Source organism: Camelus ferus, chromosome 16, assembly GCF_009834535.1.
Source record: "Camelus ferus isolate YT-003-E chromosome 16, BCGSAC_Cfer_1.0, whole genome shotgun sequence".
Lineage (NCBI taxonomy): Eukaryota > Metazoa > Chordata > Mammalia > Artiodactyla > Camelidae > Camelus > Camelus ferus.
The window spans coordinates 57,433,751-57,452,372 of record NC_045711.1 but is presented as its reverse complement, the minus strand read 5'-3'; positions in this window follow the sequence as shown (position 1 = coordinate 57,452,372).

Sequence of the window (18,622 nt, the reverse complement as noted above, 5' to 3'; positions counted from 1 at the left end):
TAAGCCTGTTTCCTAGTGCCGGTTTGAAGTTCCTGCAGTTTTCACTGTAAAATCTTATTGGAACAAGTACCACCCCATATATATGTACGAAGTGTAGTTTGCAACTTAGAAGAATCTATGTTTTCCCAACAAGTTAGGTGAAGGAAGGCTTTCACACACACTTGTCTCTCAGAAATGAGCATGTAGAGTGACGTTCGTTCATCTAGCACAAAGTGATCGTGTGGCAGTAGAAACATTTACTCTGGTTTCTCAGTCTGTTTCCTAGTGCCGGTTTGAAGTTCCTGCAGTTATCACTGTAAAAACGAGTTGGAGCATGTACCTACCCATATATAGATAAGGAGTGTACTTTGAAAGTGGAACGAAATTTTGTGTTCCCAAAACCTAGGTGAAGGACGGCTTTCACACAATTATTTCTCAGAACTGAGCATGTGAAGAGACGTTCCTTCATTTATCACAAAGGGAATGTTTTGCAGGAGAAGTTTTACTCTGCTTTCTCAGTATGTTTCCTAGTGCCGCGTAGAAATTCCTGCTCTTTTCAATGTAAAAAAGGTTTGGAGCAAGTACCTCCCCATATATATGTATGGAGTGAAGTTTACAACTGGAAAGATACTTTGTGTTCCCAACAAGCTATGTGAAGGACGGCTTTCACACACACATATCTCTCAGAACTGAGCATGTGAAGAGACATACCTTCATTTAGCACAAAGGGAAAGTCTTGCAGGAGAAATTTTACTCTGGTTTCTGCGTCTTTTTCCTAGAGCCGGTTGGAAGATCTTCCAGTATTCACTGTAAAACCGAGTTGGAGCAAATACCTACCCATATATATGTATGGAGTGAAATTTGCAACTGAAAAGAAACTTTGTGTTCCAAAAAAGCTAGGTGAAGGAAGGCTTTCACACACACATATCTCTCAGAACTGAGCATGTGGAGAGACGTTCGTTCATCTAGCACAAAGGGAAAGGTTTGCAGGGAAACATTTACTCTGGGTTCTCAGTCTTTTTCCTAGTGTCGGTTTGAAGTTCCTGCAGTTTTCGCTGTAAAACCGAGTTGGAGCAAGTACCTCCCCTTATATATGTATGCAGGGTAGTTTGCAAATTGAAAGCAAGTTTGTGTTGCCAACAAGCTATGTGAAGGACGGCTTTCAATCACAATTATCCCTCAGAACTGAGCATGTGAATAGATGATACTTCATGTAGCACTAAGGAATGTTTTGCAGGAGAAATTTTACTCTGGTTTCTCAGTTTGTTTCCTTGTGACGATGGAAGTTAATGCAGATTTCACTGTAAAAACCTGTTGGAAAAACTACCTCCCAATATATATTTACGGAGTGTCGTTTGCAACTAAAAAGAAACTTTCTGTTCCCTACAAGCTAGGTGAAGGACGGCTTTGACACACACTTATCTCTCAGAAATGAGCATGTGGAGAGACGTTCGTTCAAGCAGCACAAAGGTAAAGGTTTGCAGGAAAAACTTTTTCTCTGGTTAATCATTATGTTTCCTAGTGCCGGTTACAAGATCCTGCAGTTTTCAGTGTAAAAAATTGTTGGAGTAAGTAACTCCCCATATATATGTATGCAGTGTAGTTTGCAACTGGAATGAAACTTTGTGTTCCCAACAAGCTATGTGTAGGACCGCTTTCACCCACACTTATCTCTCATAAGTGAGCATGTGGAGAGACGTTCCTTAAACTAACACAAAGGGAACGGATAGCAGGAGAAAGTTTTACACTGGATTCTGAGTCTTTTTCCTAGTGCCGGTTGGAAGTTCCTGCAATTTTCACTGTAAAACCGAGTTGGTCCAGTACATACCCATATATATGTTTGGAGAGTAATTTGCAACTGAAAAGAAACTTTGTGTTCCAAAAAAGCTAGGTGAATGAAGGCTTTCACACATACATATCTCTCAGAACTGAGCATGTGGAGAGACGTTCGTTCAGCTAACACAAAGGGGAAGGTTTGCAGGGAAAATATTACTCTGGTTTCTCAGTCTGTTTCCTAGTGCCGGTTTGAACTTCCTGCAGTTTTCACTGTAATACCGTGTTGGAACAAGTACCTCCCCATATATATGTATGGAGTGCAGTTGGCAACTGAAAAGAAACTTTGTTTTCCCAACAAGCTAGGTGAAGGACGGCTTTCACACACACATAACTCTCAGAACTGAGCATGTGGGGAGTCTTCCTTTCATCTAGCACAAAAGATCGTGTTTCAGGAGAAACTTTACTCTGGTTTCTCAGTGTTTTTCCTAGTGCCGGTTTGAATTACCTGCAGTTTTCACTGTAAAATCTAGTTGGAGCAAGAACCTCCCCATATATATGTAAGGAGTGTAGTATGCAACTGAGAAGAAATTTTGTTTTCCCAACAACATAGGTGAAGGACGGCTTTCAAACACACTTATCTCTCAGAACTGAGCATTTTGAGAGACGTTCGTTCATCTAGCACAAATGGAACTGTTTACAGGAGAAAAATTTACTCTGGTTTCTAAGTCTGTTTCCTAGTGCCGGTTTGAAGTTCCTGCATTTTTCACTGTAAAAACGCGTTGGAGCAAGTATATCCCTATATATAGATAAGGAGTGTACTTTGCAACTGGAACGAAATTTTTAGTTCCCAAAAGCTAGTTGGAGGTAGGCTTTCACACACATTTATCTCCCAGAACTGAACATGTGGAGAAACGTTCGTTCATCTAGCACAAAGGGAACAGGTTTCAGGAAAAAATTTTACTCTGGTTACTCAGTCTTTTTCCTACAGCCTGTTTGAATTTCCTGCAGTTTTCACTGTAAAATCGAGTTTTAGCAAGTACCTCCCCATATATATGTTTGGAGTGTAGTTTGCAAATGAAAAGAGTCTTTGTTTTCCCAACAAGCTAGGTGAAGTACGGCTTTCACACACACTTATCTGATAGAACTGAGTATGTGGATAGACTATGGTTCATCTAGCACAAAATATCGTGTTGCAAGATAAACTTTCACTCTGGTTTCTCAGTCTGTTTCCTAGTGCCGGTTTGAGGTTCCTAAAGTTTTCACTGTAAACCCGAGTTGGAACAAGTACATCCCCATATATATATATGGAGTGTAGTTTGCAACTGAAATAATCTTTGTTTTCCCAACAAGCTAGGTGAAGGATGGCTTTCACACACACATATCTCGCAGAACTGAGCATGTGGAGAAATGTTCGTTCAACTAGAACAAAGGAACGGTTTGCAGGAGAAACTTATACACTGGTTTCTCAGACTTTTTCCTAGTGCCGGTTTGATGTTACTGCAGTTTTCACTGTAAAACCGAGTTGGAGGAAGTACCTCCCCATATATATGTTTGGAGTGCAGTTTGCAATTGGAAAGAAACTTTGTGTTCCCAACAAGCGATGTGAAGTACTGCTTTCACACACACAATTCTCTAGGAACTGGGCATGTGGGGATAAGTTCCTTCAACTAGCACAAAGGGAAAGATTTGCAGAAAAAACTTTTACTCTTGTTTCTCAGTCTGTTTCCTGGTGCCGGTTTGAAGTTCCTGCACTTTTCACTGTAAAACCGAGTTTGAGTATGTAAATCCCCTTATATATGTATGGAGTGTAGTTTGCAAATGAAAAGAATCTATGTGTTCCCAAAAAGCAAGTTGAAGTACGGCTTTCACACACGCTTAACTTTCAGAAATGAGCATGTGGAGAGACGTTCGTTCATCTAGCACAAAGTGAACGGGTTTCAGGAGGAACTTTTACCCTGGTTTCTCAGTCTCTTTCCTAGTGCCTGTTCGAAGTTCCTGCAGTTTTCACTGTAAAACAATGTTGTAGCAAGTACATCCCCTTATATATGTATGGAGTGTAGTTTGCAACTGGAAAGAAACTTTGTGTTCCCAACAAGCTAGGTGAAGGATGGATTTCACACACACTTATCTCTCAGATCTGAACATGTGGAGAGATGTTCTTTCATCTGAAACAAATGGAACTGGATCCTTGAGGAACTTTTTCTCTGGTTTCTCAGAAAGTTTCCTAGTGCCGGTTTGAAGGTCCTGCAATTTTCACTGTAAAATCGAGTTGGAACTAGTACCTACCCATATATATGTATGGAGAGTAGTTTGCAACTGGAAAGAAACTTTGTGTTCCCAACAAGCCAGTTGAAGGACTGCTTTCACACACACTTAGCTCTCAGAACTGAGCATGTGGGGAGTCTTTCTTTCATCTAGCACAAAATATCGGTGTGCAGAAGCAACTTATACACTGATTTCTAAGTCTGTTTCCTAGTGCCGGTTTGAAGTTCCTGCAGTTTTCACTGTAAAATCTTATTGGAACAAGTACCTCCCCATATATATGTACGAAGGGTAGTTTGCAACTTAGAAGAATCTTTGTGTTCCCAACAAGCTAGTTGAAGGAAGGCTTTCACACACACTTGTCTCTCAGAAATGAGCATGTAGAGTGACGTTCGTTCATCTAGCACAAAGTGATCGGGTGGCAGTAGAAACTTTTACTATTGTTTCTCAGTCTGTTTCCTAGTGGGGGTTTGAAGTTCCTGCAGTTATCACTGTAAAAATGAGTTGGAGCTTGTACCTACCCATATATAGATAAGGAGTGTACTTTGAAACTGGAACGAAATTTTGTGTTCCCAAAAGCTAGGTGAAGGACGGCTTTCACACACACATATTTCTCAGAACTGAGCATGTGGAGAGACATTCGTTCATCTAACACAAAAGATCGTGGTGCAGGAGAAGCTTTTACTCAGGCTCCTCAGTCTGTTTCCTAGTGCCGGTATAAAGTTCCTGCATTTTTAACTGTAAAAGTTAGTTAGAGCATATACCTCCCCATATAAATGTATGGAGTGCAGTTTGCAACTGGAAAGAATCTTTGTGTTCCCAACAAGCAAGGTGATTGTCGGCTTTCACACACATTTATCCCTCAGAACTGAGCATGTGAAAAGACGTACCTTCATTTAGCACAAAGGGAATGTCTTGCAGGGGAAATTTTACTCTGGTTTCTGAGTCTTTTTCCTAGAGCCGGTTGGACTGATCTTGCACTATTCACTGTAAAACCGAGTTGGAGCAAATACCTACCCATATATATGTATGGAGTGTAATATGCAACTGAAAGAAACTTTGTGTTCCAACAAAGCTAGGTGAAGGACGGCTTTCACAAACAATTATCTCTCCGAAATGAGCATGTGGAAAGATTTTCGTTCATCTAGCACAAAAGAAGTGTTGCAAGAGAAATTTTTACTCTGGTTTCTCAGTCTGTTTTCTAGTGCCCGTTTGAAGTTCCTGCAATTTTCACTGTAAAAACGCGTTGGAGCAAGTACATCCCCATATATAGATAAGGAGTGTACTTTGCAACTGGAACGAAATTTTCTGTTCCCAAAAGCTAGTTGGAGGATGGCGTTCACACACATTTATCTCCCAGAACAGAACATGTGGAGAAACGTTCGTTCATCTAGCAGAAAGGGAACAGTTTTCAGGAAAAAATTTTACTCTGCTTTCTCAGTCTGTTTCCTAGTGACGGTTTGAAGGTCCTGCAGTTTTCACTGTAAAATCTAGTTGGAGCAAGTACCACCCCATATATATTTATGGAATGTAGTTTGCAACTGAAAAGAAACTTTGTGTTCCAAAAAAGCTAGGTGAAGGACGGCTTTCACACACACTTATCTCTCAGAATTGAGCATGTGAATAGACTTTCCTTCATCTAGCACAAAGGGAAAGTTTTGCAGGGAAACTATTACTCTGGTTTCCCAGTCTGTTTCCTAGTGCCGGTTTGAAGTTCCTGCATTTTTCACTGTAATAACGAGTTGGAGAAAGTACCTCCCCATATATATGTATGGTGTGTAGTTGGCAACTGAAAAGAAACTTTGTGTTCCCAACAATCTTTGTGTAGGACGGCTTTCACACACACTTATCTCTCAGAACTGAGCATGTGGGGAGACTTACTTTCATCTAGCACAAAGGGTTCGAGTGGCAGGAGAAACTTTTACTCTTGTTTCTCATTCTGTTTCCTAGTGCCGGTTTGAAGTTCCTGCAATTTTCACTGTATAAAAGAGTTGGAGCATGTATATCCACATATATAGATAAGGTGTGTACTTTGCAACTTGAAAGAAATTTTGTGTTCCCAAAAGCTAGTTGAAGGACGGAATAAACACACATTTATCTTTCAGAACTGAGCATGTGAAGAAATGTTCCTTCATTTATCACAAAGGATTGGTTTGCAGGAAAAATTTTACTCTGGTTTCTCAGTCTTTTTCCTTGTGCCGGTTTGAAGTTCCTGCATTTCTCACTGTAATACCTTGTTGGAGCAAGTACCTCCCCATATATATGTATGCAGGGTAGTGAGCAACTGAGAAGAAATTTTCTGTTCCCAACAAGATAGGTGAAGGACGGCTTTCACAAAAACTTATCTCTCCGAACTGAGCATGTGGAAACATGTTAGTTCTTCTAGCACAAAATATGTGTATCAAGAGAAATATTTACTCTGGTTTCTCAGTCTGTTTTCTAGTGCCGGTTTGAAGTTTCTGCAATTTTCACTGTAAAAACGAGTTGGAGCAAGTATAACCCCATATATAGATAAGGAGTGTACTTTGCAACTGGAACTAAATTTTGTGTTCCGAAAAGCTAGTTGGAGGATGGCTTTCACACACATTTATCTCCCAGAACTGAACATGTGGAGAAACGTTTGTTCATCTAGGACAAAGGGAACAGATTTCAGTAAGAAATTTTACTCTGGTTACTCTGTCTGTTTCCTACTGCCTGTTTGAATTTCCTGCAGTTTTCACTGTAAAATCGAGTTTTAGCAAGTACCTCCCCATATATATATATGGAGTGTAGTTTGCAACTGAAATAATCTTTGTGTTCTCAACAAGCTAGGTGAAAGATGGCTTTCACACACACATATCTCGCAGAACTGAGCATGTGGAAAAGTGTTCGTTCAACGAGAACAAAGGAACGGTTTGCAGGAGAAACTTTTACACTGGTTTCTCAGACTTTTTCCTAGTACCGGTTTGATGTTACTGCAGTTTCCACTATAAAACAGAGTTGGAGCAAGTACCTCCCCATATTTATATTTGGAGTGCAGTTTGCAACTGGAAAGAAACTTTGTGTTCCCAACAAGCCAGTTGAAGGACTGGTTTCACACACACATAACTCTAGGAACTGGGCATGTGGGGATACGTTCCTTCAACTAGCACAAAGGGAAAGATTTGCAGAAAAAACTTTTACTCTTGTTTCTCAGTCTGTTTCCTGGTGCCGGTTTGAAGTTCCTGCACTTTTCACTGTAAAACCGAGTTTGAGTATGTAAATCCCCTTATATATGTATGGAGTGTAGTTTGCAAATGAAAAGAATCTATGTGTTCCCAAAAAGCAAGTTGAAGTACGGCTTTCACACACGCTTAACTTTCAGAAATGAGCATGTGGAGAGACGTTCGTTCATCTAGCACAAAGTGAACGGGTTTCAGGAGGAACTTTTACCCTGGTTTCTCAGTCTCTTTCCTAGTGCCTGTTCGAAGTTCCTGCAGTTTTCACTGTAAAACAGTGTTGTAGCAAGTACATCCCCTTATATATGTATGGAGTGTAGTTTGCAACTGGAAAGAAACTTTGTGTTCCCAACAAGCTAGGTGAAGGATGGATTTCACACACACTTATCCCTCAGATCTGAACATGTGGAGAGATGTTCTTTCATCTGAAACAAATGGAACTGGATCCTTGAGGAACTTTTTCTCTGGTTTCTCAGAAAGTTTCCTAGTGCCGGTTTGAAGGTCCTGCAATTTTCACTGTAAAATCGAGTTGGAACTAGTACCTACCCATATATATGTATGGAGAGTAGTTTGCAACTGGAAAGAAACTTTGTGTTCCCAACAAGCCAGTTGAAGGACTGCTTTCACACACACTTAGCTCTCAGAACTGAGCATGTGGGGAGTCTTTCTTTCATCTAGCACAAAATATCGGTGTGCAGAAGCAACTTATACACTGATTTCTAAGTCTGTTTCCTAGTGCCGGTTTGAAGTTCCTGCAGTTTTCACTGTAAAATCTTATTGGAACAAGTACCTCCCCATATATATGTACGAAGGGTAGTTTGCAACTTAGAAGAATCTTTGTGTTCCCAACAAGCTAGTTGAAGGAAGGCTTTCACACACACTTGTCTCTCAGAAATGAGCATGTAGAGTGACGTTCGTTCATCTAGCACAAAGTGATCGGGTGGCAGTAGAAACTTTTACTATTGTTTCTCAGTCTGTTTCCTAGTGGGGGTTTGAAGTTCCTGCAGTTATCACTGTAAAAATGAGTTGGAGCTTGTACCTACCCATATATAGATAAGGAGTGTACTTTGAAACTGGAACGAAATTTTGTGTTCCCAAAAGCTAGGTGAAGGACGGCTTTCACACACACATATTTCTCAGAACTGAGCATGTGGAGAGACATTCGTTCATCTAACACAAAAGATCGTGGTGCAGGAGAAGCTTTTACTCAGGCTCCTCAGTCTGTTTCCTAGTGCCGGTATAAAGTTCCTGCATTTTTAACTGTAAAAGTTAGTTAGAGCATATACCTCCCCATATAAATGTATGGAGTGCAGTTTGCAACTGGAAAGAATCTTTGTGTTCCCAACAAGCAAGGTGATTGTCGGCTTTCACACACATTTATCCCTCAGAACTGAGCATGTGAAAAGACGTACCTTCATTTAGCACAAAGGGAATGTCTTGCAGGGGAAATTTTACTCTGGTTTCTGAGTCTTTTTCCTAGAGCCGGTTGGACTGATCTTGCACTATTCACTGTAAAACCGAGTTGGAGCAAATACCTACCCATATATATGTATGGAGTGTAATATGCAACTGAAAGAAACTTTGTGTTCCAACAAAGCTAGGTGAAGGACGGCTTTCACAAACAATTATCTCTCCGAAATGAGCATGTGGAAAGATTTTCGTTCATCTAGCACAAAAGAAGTGTTGCAAGAGAAATTTTTACTCTGGTTTCTCAGTCTGTTTTCTAGTGCCCGTTTGAAGTTCCTGCAATTTTCACTGTAAAAATGCGTTGGAGCAAGTACATCCCCATATATAGATAAGGAGTGTACTTTGCAACTGGAACGAAATTTTCTGTTCCCAAAAGCTAGTTGGAGGATGGCGTTCACACACATTTATCTCCCAGAACAGAACATGTGGAGAAACGTTCGTTCATCTAGCAGAAAGGGAACAGTTTTCAGGAAAAAATTTTACTCTGCTTTCTCAGTCTGTTTCCTAGTGACGGTTTGAAGGTCCTGCAGTTTTCACTGTAAAATCTAGTTGGAGCAAGTACCACCCCATATATATTTATGGAATGTAGTTTGCAACTGAAAAGAAACTTTGTGTTCCAAAAAAGCTAGGTGAAGGACGGCTTTCACACACACTTATCTCTCAGAACTGAGCATGTGGGGAGACTTACTTTCATCTAGCACAAAGGGTTCGAGTGGCAGGAGAAACTTTTACTCTTGTTTCTCATTCTATTTCCTAGTGCCGGTTTGAAGTTCCTGCAATTTTCACTGTATAAAAGAGTTGGAGCATGTATATCCACATATATAGATAAGGTGTGTACTTTGCAACTTGAAAGAAATTTTGTGTTCCCAAAAGCTAGTTGAAGGACGGAATAAACACACATTTATCTTTCAGAACTGAGCATGTGAAGAAATGTTCCTTCATTTATCACAAAGGATTGGTTTGCAGGAAAAATTTTACTCTGGTTTCTCAGTCTTTTTCCTTGTGCCGGTTTGAAGTTCCTGCATTTCTCACTGTAATACCTTGTTGGAGCAAGTACCTCCCCATATATATGTATGCAGGGTAGTGAGCAACTGAGAAGAAATTTTCTGTTCCCAACAAGATAGGTGAAGGACGGCTTTCACAAAAACTTATCTCTCCGAACTGAGCATGTGGAAACATGTTAGTTCTTCTAGCACAAAATATGTGTATCAAGAGAAATATTTACTCTGGTTTCTCAGTCTGTTTTCTAGTGCCGGTTTGAAGTTTCTGCAATTTTCACTGTAAAAACGAGTTGGAGCAAGTATAACCCCATATATAGATAAGGAGTGTACTTTGCAACTGGAACTAAATTTTGTGTTCCGAAAAGCTAGTTGGAGGATGGCTTTCACACACATTTATCTCCCAGAACTGAACATGTGGAGAAACGTTTGTTCATCTAGGACAAAGGGAACAGATTTCAGTAAGAAATTTTACTCTGGTTACTCTGTCTGTTTCCTACTGCCTGTTTGAATTTCCTGCAGTTTTCACTGTAAAATCGAGTTTTAGCAAGTACCTCCCCATATATATATATGGAGTGTAGTTTGCAACTGAAATAATCTTTGTGTTCTCAACAAGCTAGGTGAAAGATGGCTTTCACACACACATATCTCGCAGAACTGAGCATGTGGAAAAGTGTTCGTTCAACGAGAACAAAGGAACGGTTTGCAGGAGAAACTTTTACACTGGTTTCTCAGACTTTTTCCTAGTACCGGTTTGATGTTACTGCAGTTTCCACTATAAAACAGAGTTGGAGCAAGTACCTCCCCATATTTATATTTGGAGTGCAGTTTGCAACTGGAAAGAAACTTTGTGTTCCCAACAAGCCAGGTGAAGAACTGGTTTCACACACACATAACTCTAGGAACTGGGCATGTGGGGATACGTTCCTTCAACTAGCACAAAGGGAAAGATTTGCAGAAAAATTTTTACTCTTGTTTCTCAGTCTGTTTCCTAGTGCCGGTTTGAAGTTCCTGCAGTTTTCACTGTAAAAACGAGTTTGAGTAAGTAAATCCCCTTATATATGTATGGAGTGTAGTTTGCAAATGAAAAGAATCTATGTGTTCCCAAAAAGCTAGGTGAAGTACGGCTTTCACACACGCTTAACTTTCAGAAATGAGCATGTGGAGAGACGTTTGTTCATCTAGCACAAAGTGAACGGGTTTCAGGAGGAACTTTTACCCTGGTTTCTCAGTCTCTTTCCTAGTGCCTGTTTCAACTTCCTGCAGTTTTCACTGTAAAATAGTGTTGTAGCAAGTACATCCCCATATATATGTATGGAGTGTAGTTTGCAACTGAAAAGAAACTTTGTGATCCCAACTAGCGTTGTGAAGGACGGCTTTCACACACAGTTATCTCTCAGAACTGAGCATGTGGAGAGACTTTCGTTCATGTAGCACCAAATATCGTGTTGCAAGAGAAATTTTTCTCTGGATTCTCAGTCTGTTTCCTAGTGCCGGTTTGAAGGTCCTGCAGTTTTCTATGTAAAACCGAGTTGGAGCAAGTATCTCCCCATATATATGTATGAACTGTAGTTTGCAACTGGAAAGAAAATTTGTGTTCCCAACAAGCTAGGTGAAGGACGGCTTTCACACACAATTATCTCTCAGATCTGAGCATGTGGAGAGATGTTCTTTCATCTAAAACAAATGGAACTGGATCCTTGAGAAACTTTTTCTCTGGTTTCTCAGAAAGTTTCCTAGTGCCGGTTTGAAGTTCCTGCAGTTTTCACTCTAAAACCGAGTTGGAGCAAGTACCTCCCCATATATACATAAGGAGTGTACTTTGCAACTGGAAAGAAACTTTGTGTTCCAAAAAGCTATTTGAAGGAAGGCTTTCACACACACATATCTCTCAGAACTGAGCATGTGGAGAGACCTTCGTTCATCCAGAACAAAGGGAAGTTGTTGCAGGAGAATCTTTTACTGTTTTTTCTCAGTCTGTTTCCTAGTGCCGGTTTCAAGTTCCTGCAGTTTTCACTATAAAAATGTGTTGGAGCATGCACATACCCATATAAAAGTATGGAGTGTAGCTGGCAACTGAAAAGAAACTTTGTGTTCCCAACAATCTTGGTGTAGGACGGCTTTCACACACACATATCTGTCAGAACTTGGCATGTGGAGAGACGTTCGTTCATCTAGCACAAAGGGAAAGTGTTACAGCAGAAACATTTACTCTGGTTTTTCAGTCTGTTTCCTAGTGCCGGTTTTAAGTTCCTGCAGATTTCACTGTAAAACCGAGTTCGTGCAAGTACCTCCCCTTATATATGTACGAAGGGTAGTTTGCAACTTAGAAGAATCTTTGTGTTCCCAACAAGCTAGTTGAAGGAAGGCTTTCACACACACTTGTCTCTCAGAAATGAGCATGTAGAGTGACGTTCGTTCATCTAGCACAAAGTGATCGGGTGGCAGTAGAAACTTTTACTATTGTTTCTCAGTCTGTTTCCTAGTGGGGGTTTGAAGTTCCTGCAGTTATCACTGTAAAAATGAGTTGGAGCTTGTACCTACCCATATATAGATAAGGAGTGTACTTTGAAACTGGAACGAAATTTTGTGTTCCCAAAAGCTAGGTGAAGGACGGCTTTCACACACACATATTTCTCAGAACTGAGCATGTGGAGAGACATTCGTTCATCTAACACAAAAGATCGTGGTGCAGGAGAAGCTTTTACTCAGGCTCCTCAGTCTGTTTCCTAGTGCCGGTATAAAGTTCCTGCATTTTTAACTGTAAAAGTTAGTTAGAGCATATACCTCCCCATATAAATGTATGGAGTGCAGTTTGCAACTGGAAAGAATCTTTGTGTTCCCAACAAGCAAGGTGATTGTCGGCTTTCACACACATTTATCCCTCAGAACTGAGCATGTGAAAAGACGTACCTTCATTTAGCACAAAGGGAATGTCTTGCAGGGGAAATTTTACTCTGGTTTCTGAGTCTTTTTCCTAGAGCCGGTTGGACTGATCTTGCACTATTCACTGTAAAACCGAGTTGGAGCAAATACCTACCCATATATATGTATGGAGTGTAATATGCAACTGAAAGAAACTTTGTGTTCCAACAAAGCTAGGTGAAGGACGGCTTTCACAAACAATTATCTCTCCGAAATGAGCATGTGGAAAGATTTTCGTTCATCTAGCACAAAAGAAGTGTTGCAAGAGAAATTTTTACTCTGGTTTCTCAGTCTGTTTTCTAGTGCCCGTTTGAAGTTCCTGCAATTTTCACTGTAAAAATGCGTTGGAGCAAGTACATCCCCATATATAGATAAGGAGTGTACTTTGCAACTGGAACGAAATTTTCTGTTCCCAAAAGCTAGTTGGAGGATGGCGTTCACACACATTTATCTCCCAGAACAGAACATGTGGAGAAACGTTCGTTCATCTAGCAGAAAGGGAACAGTTTTCAGGAAAAAATTTTACTCTGCTTTCTCAGTCTGTTTCCTAGTGACGGTTTGAAGGTCCTGCAGTTTTCACTGTAAAATCTAGTTGGAGCAAGTACCACCCCATATATATTTATGGAATGTAGTTTGCAACTGAAAAGAAACTTTGTGTTCCCAACAATCTTTGTGTAGGACGGCTTTCACACACACTTATCTCTCAGAACTGAGCATGTGGGGAGACTTACTTTCATCTAGCACAAAGGGTTCGAGTGGCAGGAGAAACTTTTACTCTTGTTTCTCATTCTGTTTCCTAGTGCCGGTTTGAAGTTCCTGCAATTTTCACTGTATAAAAGAGTTGGAGCATGTATATCCACATATATAGATAAGGTGTGTACTTTGCAACTTGAAAGAAATTTTGTGTTCCCAAAAGCTAGTTGAAGGACGGAATAAACACACATTTATCTTTCAGAACTGAGCATGTGAAGAAATGTTCCTTCATTTATCACAAAGGATTGGTTTGCAGGAAAAATTTTACTCTGGTTTCTCAGTCTTTTTCCTTGTGCCGGTTTGAAGTTCCTGCATTTCTCACTGTAATACCTTGTTGGAGCAAGTACCTCCCCATATATATGTATGCAGGGTAGTGAGCAACTGAGAAGAAATTTTCTGTTCCCAACAAGATAGGTGAAGGACGGCTTTCACAAAAACTTATCTCTCCGAACTGAGCATGTGGAAACATGTTAGTTCTTCTAGCACAAAATATGTGTATCAAGAGAAATATTTACTCTGGTTTCTCAGTCTGTTTTCTAGTGCCGGTTTGAAGTTTCTGCAATTTTCACTGTAAAAACGAGTTGGAGCAAGTATAACCCCATATATAGATAAGGAGTGTACTTTGCAACTGGAACTAAATTTTGTGTTCCGAAAAGCTAGTTGGAGGATGGCTTTCACACACATTTATCTCCCAGAACTGAACATGTGGAGAAACGTTTGTTCATCTAGGACAAAGGGAACAGATTTCAGTAAGAAATTTTACTCTGGTTACTCTGTCTGTTTCCTACTGCCTGTTTGAATTTCCTGCAGTTTTCACTGTAAAATCGAGTTTTAGCAAGTACCTCCCCATATATATATATGGAGTGTAGTTTGCAACTGAAATAATCTTTGTGTTCTCAACAAGCTAGGTGAAAGATGGCTTTCACACACACATATCTCGCAGAACTGAGCATGTGGAAAAGTGTTCGTTCAACGAGAACAAAGGAACGGTTTGCAGGAGAAACTTTTACACTGGTTTCTCAGACTTTTTCCTAGTACCGGTTTGATGTTACTGCAGTTTCCACTATAAAACAGAGTTGGAGCAAGTACCTCCCCATATTTATATTTGGAGTGCAGTTTGCAACTGGAAAGAAACTTTGTGTTCCCAACAAGCCAGGTGAAGAACTGGTTTCACACACACATAACTCTAGGAACTGGGCATGTGGGGATACGTTCCTTCAACTAGCACAAAGGGAAAGATTTGCAGAAAAATTTTTACTCTTGTTTCTCAGTCTGTTTCCTAGTGCCGGTTTGAAGTTCCTGCAGTTTTCACTGTAAAAACGAGTTTGAGTAAGTAAATCCCCTTATATATGTATGGAGTGTAGTTTGCAAATGAAAAGAATCTATGTGTTCCCAAAAAGCTAGGTGAAGTACGGCTTTCACACACGCTTAACTTTCAGAAATGAGCATGTGGAGAGACGTTTGTTCATCTAGCACAAAGTGAACGGGTTTCAGGAGGAACTTTTACCCTGGTTTCTCAGTCTCTTTCCTAGTGCCTGTTTCAACTTCCTGCAGTTTTCACTGTAAAATAGTGTTGTAGCAAGTACATCCCCATATATATGTATGGAGTGTAGTTTGCAACTGAAAAGAAACTTTGTGATCCCAACTAGCGTTGTGAAGGACGGCTTTCACACACAGTTATCTCTCAGAACTGAGCATGTGGAGAGACTTTCGTTCATGTAGCACCAAATATCGTGTTGCAAGAGAAATTTTTCTCTGGATTCTCAGTCTGTTTCCTAGTGCCGGTTTGAAGGTCCTGCAGTTTTCTATGTAAAACCGAGTTGGAGCAAGTATCTCCCCATATATATGTATGAACTGTAGTTTGCAACTGGAAAGAAAATTTGTGTTCCCAACAAGCTAGGTGAAGGACGGCTTTCACACACAATTATCTCTCAGATCTGAGCATGTGGAGAGATGTTCTTTCATCTAAAACAAATGGAACTGGATCCTTGAGAAACTTTTTCTCTGGTTTCTCAGAAAGTTTCCTAGTGCCGGTTTGAAGTTCCTGCAGTTTTCACTCTAAAACCGAGTTGGAGCAAGTACCTCCCCATATATACATAAGGAGTGTACTTTGCAACTGGAACGAAACTTTGTGTTCCAAAAAGCTATTTGAAGGAAGGCTTTCACACACACATATCTCTCAGAACTGAGCATGTGGAGAGACCTTCGTTCATCCAGAACAAAGGGAAGTTGTTGCAGGAGAATCTTTTACTGTTTTTTCTCAGTCTGTTTCCTAGTGCCGGTTTCAAGTTCCTGCAGTTTTCACTATAAAAATGTGTTGGAGCATGCACATACCCATATAAAAGTATGGAGTGTAGCTGGCAACTGAAAAGAAACTTTGTGTTCCCAACAATCTTGGTGTAGGACGGCTTTCACACACACATATCTGTCAGAACTTGGCATGTGGAGAGACGTTCGTTCATCTAGCACAAAGGGAAAGTGTTACAGCAGAAACATTTACTCTGGTTTTTCAGTCTGTTTCCTAGTGCCGGTTTTAAGTTCCTGCAGATTTCACTGTAAAACCGAGTTCGTGCAAGTACCTCCCCTTATATATGTATGGAGTGTAGTTTGCAACTGGAAAGATACTTTGTGTTCCCAACAAGCTATTTGTAGGACCGCTTTCACACACACTTATCTCTCAGAACTGAGCATGTGGGGAGACTTTCTTTCATCTAGCAAAAATGGAACAGTTTGCAGGAAAAACATTTACTCTTGTTACTCATATTATTTCCTTGTGCTGGTTTCAAGATCCTGCTTTTTTAACTGTAAAACCTTGTTAGGGTAAGTAACTCCCCATATATATTTATGAAGTTTAGTTTGCAACTGAAATGAAACCTTGTGTTCCCAACAGGCTTGGTGAAGGACGGCTTTCACACACACTTATTTCTCAGTACTGAGCATGTGGAGAGACTTTCTTTCATCTAGCACAAAGGGAAAGGGTTTCATGAAAAAATTTTACTCTGTTTTCTCAGTATGTTTCCTAGTGCGGGTATGAAGTTCCTTCAGTTTTCACTGTAAAAACGAGTTGGAGCAATTACCTCCCCATATATATGTATGGATTGCATTTTCCAACTGATAAGAAACTTTGTTATTCCAACAAGCGTGGTGAAGTACGGCTTTCACACACACTTATCTCTCAGAACTGAGCATGTGGACTTTCGTTCATGTAGCACAAAAGATCGTGTTGCAGGAGAAGCTTTTACTATCGTTTCTCAGTCTGTTTCCAAGTTCCGGTTAGATGTTCCTGCATTTTTCACAGTAAAAATGTGTTGGAGCAAATACATACCCATATATATATATATGGAGTGTTGTTTGCAACTGAAAAGAAACTTTGTGTTCCCAAAATGCTAGTTGAAGGAAGGCTTTCACACACATATATCTCTCAGAACTGAGCATGTGGAGAGACGTTCCTTCAACTAGCACAAAGGGAACAGATTGCAGGAGAAATTTTTACTCTGGTTTCTGAGTCTTTTTTCTAGTACCAGTTGTAAGTTTCTGAAGTTTTCACTGCAAAACCGAGTTGGAACAATTACCTCCACATATATTTTTATGAAATGAAGTTTGCAAATTATAAGAAGCTATATGTTCCCAAAAAGCTAGGTGAAGGAAGGCTTTCACACACACTTATCTCTCAGAACTGAGCATGTGGAGAGACATTCGTTCATCTAGCACAATGGGAACGGGTTGCAGGAGAAACTTTTACTCTGGTTTCTCAGTCTGTTTCCTAGTGCAGTTTTGAAGGTCCTTCTGTTTTCACTGTAAAATCTAGTTGGAGCAAGTACCACCCCATATATATTTACGGAGTGTAGTTTGCAACTGAATAGAAACTATGTGTTCCAAAAAAGCTAGTTGAAGGACGACATTCACACACACATATCTCTCAGAAATGAGCATGTGAATAGACGTTCCTTCATCTAGCACAAAGGGAAAGTTTTGCAGGGAAACTATTACTCTGGTTTCTCAGTCTGTTTCTTAGTGCCGGTTTGATGTTCCTGCATTTTTCACTGTAATAACGAGTTGGAGAATGTACCTCCCCATATATATGTATGGAGTGTAGTTGGCAACTGAAAAGAAACTTTGTGTTCCCAAAAATCTTGGTGAAGGAAGGCTTTCACACTCACTTATCCCTCAGAACTGAGCATGTGGGGAGACTTACTTTCATCTAGCACAAAGGGATCGAGTGGCAGGAGAAACTTTTACTCTGGTTTCTCAGTCTGTTTCCTAGTGCGGGTTTGAAGTTCCTGCTATTTTCACTGTATAAAAAAGTTGGAGCAAGTACATCCACATATATAGATAAGGAGTGTACTTTGCAAATGTAAAGAAATTTTGTGTTCCCAATAGCTAGTTGAAGGACGGAATTAACAAACATTTATTTTTCAGAAGTGAGCATGTGAAGAGATGTTCCTTCATTTATCACAAAGGATTGGTTTGCAGGAGAAATTTTACTCTGGTTTCTCAGTCTTTTTCCTAGTGACGGTTTGATGTTCCTGAAATATTCACTGTAAAAAAGTGTTGGAGTAAGTACTTCCCCATATATATGTATGGATTGTAGTTTGCAACTGGAAAGAAACTTTGTGTTCCCAAAAAGCTAGCTGAAGGAAGGCTTTCACACATACATATCTATCCAAAGTGAGCATGTGGAGAGAAGTTCGTTCATCTACCACAAAGGGAAATTGTTGCAGGAGAAACTTTTTCTCTGAATTCTCAGTTTGTTTCCTAGTGCCGGTTTGAAGTTCCTGCAGTTTTCACTGTAAAATTTTGTTGTGGTAAGTAACACCCCATATATATGTATGGAGTTTTGTTTGCAACTGAAATGAAATTTTGTGTTCCCATCCTGCTAGGTGAAGGACGGTTTTCACACACACATATCTCTCAGTACTGAGCATGTGGAGAAAATTTCTTTCATCTAGCACAAAGTAAAGGGTTTCATGAAAAAATTTTACTCTGGTTTCCCAGTCTTTTTCCTAGTGCCGGTTTAAAGTTCCTGCACTTTTCACTGTAAAAACGAGTTGGAGCAATTTCCTCCACATATATATATTTATGGATTGCAGTTTCCAACTGAAAAGAAATTTTGTGTTCCCAACAAGCGAGGTGAAGTACGGCATTCACACACACTTATCTCTCAGAACTGAGCATGTGGAGAGACATTCGTTCATCTAACACAAAAGATCGTGGTGCAGGAGAAGCTTTTACTCTGGCCCTTCAGTGTGTTTCCTAGTGCCGGTA